This window comes from Marmota flaviventris, chromosome 11, assembly GCF_047511675.1.
Source record: "Marmota flaviventris isolate mMarFla1 chromosome 11, mMarFla1.hap1, whole genome shotgun sequence".
Taxonomy (NCBI): Eukaryota; Metazoa; Chordata; class Mammalia; order Rodentia; family Sciuridae; genus Marmota; species Marmota flaviventris.
The window spans coordinates 52,084,758-52,094,194 of record NC_092508.1 but is presented as its reverse complement, the minus strand read 5'-3'; positions in this window follow the sequence as shown (position 1 = coordinate 52,094,194).

The following is a 9,437-nucleotide window of genomic DNA, read 5'->3' as shown; positions in this document are numbered from 1 at the left end:
CTGCCTGTATCTTGAATGAGGGCATTTTGAAAAACATGACAAAGTCCAGTTTGGTGGTGAGCTCTGTTGAGGGCCTAGTAGGCAGCTAAGGGCCCAAATGGGACTATGTGTAAGGAACAATTAAAGACACCCTGGTAATCTCTTGGCTACTTTTAAAAGTATGTCTTGTTCTTAGGAAGCAATCTCTAGACCTACCCTAATGAGAATCCTTGGAACATTGCCTTCACCTGATGGCTCCATTTTATCAGACATTCTAGTACTAGGGGAAATGAACCAAAATCAAGGACGTCTGTGAAAGCAGCCGAGACTGTCTTGCTCATCCCAAACTTACAGTTGAGAGGAATGTAAAAGAAGAATTTGAGGATACAATACATATTGCAGAATCCACATTCAGTACATTGTCAGCTCTGCAAAGTTCTGAGAACTGGAGGTCCCTGAGTCCAATCTAGTCACCTCCTTTTCTTGTGTTTTAAGTAAGCTGAGGCCAGGGTGATTCAGTGACATACTCACAAGGCTTATTTATGTGACAAGGTGCAGCAGTAAATGGCTGAAAAGCAAACTAAGACTTAGATTTCTTCCCTGTTTCCTATTAGTCATCTTTCCAGAGTGTATGTCTTTCTAGTAGGCCCTATAAAAATGATGCCTGTAACCAACCAAAACTACAGACTCTTCACATATCTCATGAGTGCCTAAATTAATAAGCAAAGTGTTGGAGCAGCTTACTACATTTCAATGAGCTTTTCAATTTCTAATAAAGTTTTTTTCTCATTAAGTGAAATATAATTTGCCCTGGAGTATAGGTGAAAACTATACTTGTACTTGCTGGTACTTGCATCCATACGAAGTGCTTATATTATCCTAAGGCACCAAGTTACTACCAACTGAACACTATACTCTTAAAAACAGCCATTTCTCTGGCTGGTCTCTTTACTTCTTCCTCCATCTCTAAGGTTAGATGTGGGAAGAGAGGTTGGGAATGGAAATGGATTTTTGTTCTGTTTATTCCAAGAGAGATATGTTGAGATATAAATGCAGACAATTAGCTTGACTTACTCAGTAGCCAATTTTCTCGTTTGGCATCACTAATACTTTGAGGTGGAAAATGCAGAGGTTAAATTTGCTAAAGCCAGAAGTCTACTATGTTTCTAAACTAATTAACCTAGCACCTCCAGAGTTTTATCACCTCTATGTCTGTTGATGGAATCACTATTCTACCATAGACTGAAGTCTCAGTGTCATTTTTAATTACTGTGTTCTGAAAACTAACCATGTTAAGATCTTTGACAACACCTTTTTTTTTTTTTTTAAATCTCTAGGGAGTACTGCATAATACGCTATCTCTACCTGTCCATCCACCCACCCACCCAGAGACCTACCTGGCTCACTCAGCAGTCCTCTCTCTCAAGTGATGTGTCATGAGGTCAACAGACACCACTGTAGAAACAGAGCTAAACAATGTGAAGAAAGGCAGAGGCCACCTGGGAGTTTAAGAGCAGGTTTATTGAGCCACTTGGTCCTTTGGTCCTCAATTCTACATCGTATGGCTGTCAGGCTGTTGTGAATCTAGAATCACCAAAAGCTTGACTACTTATATGACTGCATTCTAGATATTTTTTGAGTGGTATGCCCACCCCTTGTTGTCTTTCTACAGGTTTCTCTTTGGTTATTTCCTCCATTTTCATAGCTTCCATGAATATTTACATACATCTATTTCTCAGTTCTGACAACCAACCATTTTATAAGTGTAATTGATCTTATTTATTTATTTATTTACTTATATGTGGTGCTGAGAATCGAACCCAGTGCCTCACACATGCTAGGCAAGGGCTCCCCACTGAGCCACAATTCCAGCTACCCCCTTTTTTATAAGTATAATTGATCTTATTTATTTATTTATTCAACTAACCATTTTTATTGAGTGGTCACTGCATTATAGGTTTCCTCAGGCTTCTCAAAGAGAGGAGGGCTGAATATTACACTCGTTTTATACTTGAAGAATCTGAGTTCTATCTGATTCAAAAGCCAGTGCTTTTAGTTCTGTGCTCTGTTGGCTTTTAGGAATGCCTCCACCTCCTGATGAACTTCTCCATGAGGTTGTTCAGTAGGTGACACAGATACACTGTGCCCAGCAAGTGATATTCCCTAGGACAATCAGCATATCCTCCAGAGTTTTATCACCTCTATGTCTGTTGATGGAACCACCATTCTACCATAGACTGAAGTCTCAGTGTCATTTTTAATTGCTGTGTCTTCATCTCATCACCCAATTCAGTAAGTTGCCCAAATCTCTTTGTGCAGTATCTTTGACATGCTTGTTTTTCTTTTCCATTGCTACCCATGCCACCCAAACTCCTTCTTTTTGAATGGTGACTAAACCTCTGATTGTCTTTTCCACCTGTTTGCTCCTGTAATTAATTTTATTCCCCTTTGCTGGCTTAAGCTTTTTAAAGCATATCTCCAGTCACTTAAATCCTCCCAATCTTTCACAGCTTTATCATCATCTACCAGATGAAGAACAAATGCTTTCAGTTGATGTTTAATGTCTTCTGATCCTCCTTTATGGTAGAGATCAAAAAGCTCAAATACTTACCGAGATCACATACCTAAGAAGTATGTGAAGCTAGGTTTAAGAAAAACTTTTGTCTTTCCTACAAAATGACAATAATAAACCCACTATAGCCATAATAGTAATAAAATAATAACAGCAACTCATGGGCAGAGGCAATAAGAAGCCTGGGGTACTGTGCTTTTGACAAAGTTTGTGCCCTGGCCAGAGGTCTACCAACATGTGAGAAGTTTTCAAGAGAAGCCAAACATTTAGATTTCTTTGTGTAATCTCCTACTGTGTAAACCCTGATTGCCAATTCAAATGAAACTTTCTCTCTTTCTGCGGTTAGAAAACTACCGAGCAGGCCACACAAGTCATCAGTTTGCTAATTCAGCTCCTGGTCTGACATTTGTTCCCTTTGTATTGTGGAGTGTGTCCCCAGTCTTCTGCCCAAGGCCTTATGTTCCATGGCCCACCACTCCTCTATCCTCATCTCCATGGTCTTGCCTCTTTCCCTTTTTTTTTTTTTCTTATAGTTCCTTTCCCTAGGAAAGCACTTATCACACTCAGTCTATTAAAATCTTACTTATCATCTCAGTCATATGGAACTCCATAAAACTCCTGTTGATCCTCAAAGCCAGGCATCTTATGTTCTTACGTCTTATGTGGCTCTTTTGTGGCTCTTTTGCTCTGCTTCCCACCTTTGATGTTTGCATTTATGTTCTCTTACTTGACTTTAAGATGCATAAGGCAAGATCAACTCTTGGAACCCCAACAGTCTTTGCAAACAGCACCTAAGTATAGCTGAAGCTCCATAAATCTGATTTGGCACTTGCCAAGAGAAGTGAAGGAAAGTTCTCTGTACTTGAGCATTTTTTGTTTTAATTTTGAAACTGCGGTCCATCTGGTTCTTATCAAATGTAGGTGGATTCATCCAATCCCCTTCTTCCCCCTCACAGCCCAGATACTATTTCCACTGTGTCTCTAAGAACTCGGCTTTTATGGCACAGAATGTGACACGGAGTCTGTTTACTCTAAAGAGGAAAAGATTTGCTATACAGGAAGATTATCTTGTATACAGAAAGTTGATACTAGCCAAGGTGATGTGCTATTTTTCCCCGCAATAAAAAAGCAACAGATTTGCTTGTTTTTGTTCTCATTTGGAGCCCTTTTAATTCTTCTTTCAGACACCATGTAGTATCATTCAATCTTCAGAACGGGTGTTCTGAGCCAAGCTGTAATATCACATCAAGTGCTGGGCTACTGGTTAGGTACTAGGCAATCCGACAACTGCTACATCACACATAAAAGGGCACAGAGCACACTGGGAACTTGGGTATGCATATTTAAAAGTCTTCTGCCTGAGTTCAGTTTTGTTAATTAATGATAAAAGCTTTGGCACAAGTATACCACTATGCTGCTAAATATAGTTAAATATAAACTTCCCATAGTAATTATTTTCATCCACTTTCAGATATTAAAAAAACGTTTATAGAAGAAAGTCACACTCTTGTTCTACTGACTGTTCAGGTTGGGGGCTTCGGTTATAGTTTTAGAAACTTACTCAAGCCAGGACATGCCCTATAGTATATTACAATGAGTAGAGTTGTAGTTTTGTTTATTTCTGGTACAGTAAGCATTGAGGGACTGTTAAAATATCCAGTGTTAAGTCAATCAAAGAAAGATTCAAGGAAATTTAAGAGTTCTCATTTTCCAGCCACCTAACATATAATTGTTGATTTGATTTCGTCTTGTTTTCTTCCAGTTTTTGTCTGAATCAGCAAATTCTTTTTGCCTGTTTTTAAGCATATTGCATTTAAACTTTTGTTGAGCTGCTGTTTTGTTTTTTGTTGATTATTTCCTAACACAACAAGCATGATTCTCCTTTATTTAAGTAGATTGTTGCATCTTTGAATGGAAAGTGATCTAGAAATATAATAGGACTTAAACATGTATATTCAGAGGCATTCAGTTTTTCTAGGGATCAATAAAATAATCATAAAATCATATGTCAATGATTATATGTTCTTACTGTACAAATAGGCTTTTTACTTTTTTTTATGGCACTGGAGATTAGAATACAGGGCCTCATGCATGCAAAGCAAATACTCTACCAACGGAGCTATATCCCCAACCCTATAGGCTTTTACTTTGATAATAGAGTATTTTTTGCTAGAAAACCAGTCCTGAAAGAAGTATGCAGAATAGATTCACATAGGAATTGAATAAATATTGCAATGTATTGCTCCAGTATTATCTTCAGACGGGTTTGACTTGTATTCATGAAAAATTTGATTACTGTTAGAAAATTGACACTGGTGCTGTATCAATTGTCAGGTACCTATGATCCAGGCATTTTTCCTGAGGGAATACTGGGAAATCTCCCCAGTGGGCAGGCTGACAGGACCAATCTCTTTGCTCCTGAGTTGCCGGTCAGTATATTGCACAGTAATGCATGTTTGTGCGTTCAGTTAAGTAGTTCATGGATTCTATTTTTAATTAAAAATTTGCCCTGGCATAATGGAAAAACAACTTAAAGAGATTTCAGCAAATAAAAGGTCGAAGGTAATACTAGTAATAAAAGTCAAGCAAATTTTAACAAACATAAGTATTCTTTTATATGAATTGCAGATGATAAAGAGAAGTAACATTATTTATATTTTGGTATGTTAGTAAATGAAGTTTTTATTCTTAATTCCTTTCTGTACTTTTTTTTTCGGGGGGGTACTGGGGATTGAACTCAGGGGTCCTTGACCACTGGGCCACATCCCCAGACTATATTGTATTTTATTTAGAGACAGGGTCTCACTGAGTTGCTTAGTGCCTTGTGTTTGCTAAGGCTGGCTTTGAACTCATGATCCTCTTGCATCAGCATCCTCAGCCACTGGGTCTATACTATTTTTAGTCTTCCCTGTCCCTTAAACTTCAGTGTGAAGTAGGAAGGAGCATAATGTCTGTTGCTGTGGCCAGGAGCAGTGAGGCCATGGGGACTTGAGAGGCCCTTGTGGATGGGATGAGGCAATTGCCCTTGGGATCTCAGAAGGTGACACCTGAGAGGTCATGTGTTTAGGGGACTCACTGGAACCAACATGGCTTAATGTTAGCTGGGGTTAGATGGTTCAGCATCTCTGCTGAGCTCATTGTCCTGCCTGGGTACTTTTTAATTCTCAGTGAACTCCACATGCAGCTCCAATTAAAACAACACAGGGAATAAGGGAGGGAAACCATGGATGGACTGAGAGAAAGTAGAATACCATGTAGAATAGGGGGGTTAAAAGAGAGATTCAAAATAGACATTTCTTACACACCTGAATTTATGGTCTCAGTTATATCAGTTCCAGTATGCAGAGGGTAATTTCAGTTCCCTTTCATGTTCCTGTTCTAGACCATTGGTTCTCAAACTTGTCTCCACATTGGTGCCACCTAAGGAACTTAAAATGTTTCTGTGCCTGCATCTCATCCCCAGAGGTTGTCATATTAATAGACGTAGACTGAGGCCTGAGTTTTGCAATATTTAGAAGACCTCCAAAGGATCCTAATGTGCAGCCCAGTTTAGGAATCACTGTTCTAGAACATTCCAGTGGTCTGTCAGTACATAAGTGGTATGGATCATTTCTGAGACTTTTTAAACAAGAAAACCACTTGCCTTTGATGACTCAAACAGAAAAATCCAAATACATTTTTGAAATTGTAACTATTATATGACAATAACACTCCAAAATCAAACCAAACCAAAAAACAAAACAAAACAAAACTCTATAAATTTTTTTTCCTATGAAGTTTTACATCCAATCACTCTGCAAAATGCCAGCCAGATATCACCTAAGTATCCTAAATAAAATTGTTTTGGGAATTACATATAATTAGATGTATATGTGCATGAATGTATATGTGTACATACATACTTTTTGGACAAAGAAATATTTGAGCATCCTTCTTTTCTTTACCATATGACAGGTTAGTGTTTTAGGCAGGGTGTCCTGTCCCACTATTCCTCCTAAATAGAAGCTAAACAGAGTAATGCTTAAAATGTCTCTTCTGTATCGAGACTAAAGTCTTATTTCATTCTTGAAGTTACACAAACAACTAAGCAGGAAACTTTTGACTCTTCCTTTTTCAAACAACTTACCCATCAAATTGACTCTACATTTAAAGGGATCTTGAATCTCCTACTTCTCCCCATTACCTAGCTCAGATCAGCAACCCTTAACTTGGATTCCTGCAATTGTTTTCTAACTGGTTTCCCACCCCTTGACTTCTTCCCTTCCAGTCTGTTCTTCCTCAGACTGCTAGAGTGATCTTCACAAATTCGATGGTGAGCATTCCAGTTGCTGATCATGCAAAGATTCCAATAGCCTTTGAGATGAAATCTTAACCTGCTTCAGAAGTTTCTTTATGTTCTAATCACTGCTACTTCATTCTCACCTGAGTTCCTGTCTTAGGACTTGGGACTTCTGAGAAGCTCCAAGCCATGAGTGTTCTCTACTAGTTTGGGTTTTTCTTATATAAGTAGACTTTGATTTGGGAATGTATTTGTGGATTATTTTTATTTTTAAAGTTTTTTGGTAGTAGGGATTGAACCCAGGGGTGCTTAATCACTGAGCCACATCCCCAGCCTTTGTTGTTGTTGTTATTATTATTATTATTTTAAAATTTGAGACAGGGTCTCATTAAGTTGCTTAGAGCCTTGCTAAATTGCTAAGGCTAGTTTTGAACTTGTGGTCCTTCTGCCTCAGCCTCCTGAGCTGCTGGGATTACAGGTGTGTGCTATAACACTTGGCTGTATTTGTGGAAGTCCAGATTGCTGAAAGTGTTCTAGCATCTGGGACTTCTCTTGTCATAGCACACACCAGCCTGCAACCTGGTTCTCTGTTCACTTGCCTCTCTTCCCTATGAGATTGTAAGCTGTATGAGGACAGGAGTCTTCCATTTTGCACACTTATTCTCCAGCATACATCACAGTACAGAGTGTGCAGAGGATACAAAATAGCTATTTATTGCATGAATGAAGGAGTGATGTATAGGTCTTTGTTCCTTCTCCTACAGGAATTATGCCTCACTCCTTTCTGACTCCTTTAGAACTAGAAATCTCTTTGGCAAAACTCAGATGAGTCATGGAGTATGGCTACAGGAGCAACCATGTGAAGAAACAGATAGCTGCACATATGCTCCTCTGCTGAACTTGATATCACCAATTTGATTAAATGCCAAGTCTGCTTAACTTTCTGGGATTGGGTCAGAATATTTCTGCTTTTTCATTGTGGAATTAGTGAAACTTCATATTTATGAACTTTTTTTAGTTAGGTCATAATTTTGGAGTTTATTTTTCAATATTCTCTGTTGGTCTGTCTAAGATATTTCATTGACATTTACCTCACCTTTAAATTCTGTGTATTCTTATAATTGCCAGAAATTTTGTTGATTACCATAAAAATTTTTATTTTGAGGTTTAAAATTACCCAAGTGCAAACTATGATATGCCTAAGGCATATCATATTTTTTAATAACAGTTGGTTCTAAATTTTAATAGTAATAATTAGAGCATTTTGTATTTCAGAAGCTTTCTCTTGGGACTTTTTAAAAGATATTTTTCTGCCATACATTTTCTCTCTGTATCACACAGAAATATACATTTGTATTTTAATATTAGACAGTAGACTTTACCTAATTGGTACTTGCCACTAGAAACAGGGACCTCATGGTGTATGCAACAATGAATAAACTGCAAAATAAATACTATTGGAAGAAGAAAAAGGAAGAAAATAGGCTCTTTTTTTTGTTAAGTAAATGCATTTGTTACTTTTCTCATCTCATCAAGTTCCTCAGGCACATGGTAAATCTTTGAAATCATCAGCAATTGTGTCCATTTCCAACTAAGCAGCAATCACCATAGTAAATTTTGTAAGATGTAAAACACTCTTCTATTGAAAATTTTATTGATGTTTACTATAAAAAGAACACGTAATGATATCTGGAGTGACTCTCATAAGATACTAAGCATAACACAAAACACAACAAGCAAAGTGTGTAAAAGCAAATAACTCACCACAAACCTCTTAAAGGGTTTATCTTTTCTGACCCTCTGAGCTTGGAATTGGAGTATCTTTATCCAAGATACACTATCATCACTTGACTAAGTATGATCTTCTTTTATTTATTTGCTTTTATAATATAAAAATGCCCAGCAGCTTAAAACTTACCCCAAGAACTGTATATTATATATATCTTGAATTTACTTGTATCTTTTCTGGCTATTTTTTTTCCCTTCAGAGGGAAGCACCATCCCAAATTTCACATCTTGTATTACTTGTAAAATGGTTTTGTTGCATACACATAAACAAAAAGAAATGCGTATACCTAAGCATTGTTTAGTTTTGTTTGTTTAATTTTGCTTCTTCTCATTTAGCGTTATTACTAAGAGTCATTGGTGTTGTCTCTGCAAATCATTAACTTTTTTACTGACTTTATATATATATATATATATATATATATATATATATATATATATATATATATATACGGTGAATGTATGCCATGATTTCTTTATTCATTTTCTTGTTAATGGGCATTTGAAGTGTCCAAAGCTCTTTTTATTCTCAACCATGATGTAGGAGTTCCAACATGTGTATCCCTGGTACTCAGATGCGAATATTTACTTTGCATATATACTTTAGAAGGTAATTGCTGGACATAGAGTATGCAAATATTAACCTCATCAAAGTTACAACTTAAATTATTTTCAAGAAACGGGACCATTTCCACTCATGAACACTTGGTATTGTCAGACTTTGTAATTTGGCCTATTTTTATTTGAAAAGTGATATTACAATTAGAACACAATATCACTTTCCAAAATTTTTCATGAAATTTACCAATTTCATCTGTTTAT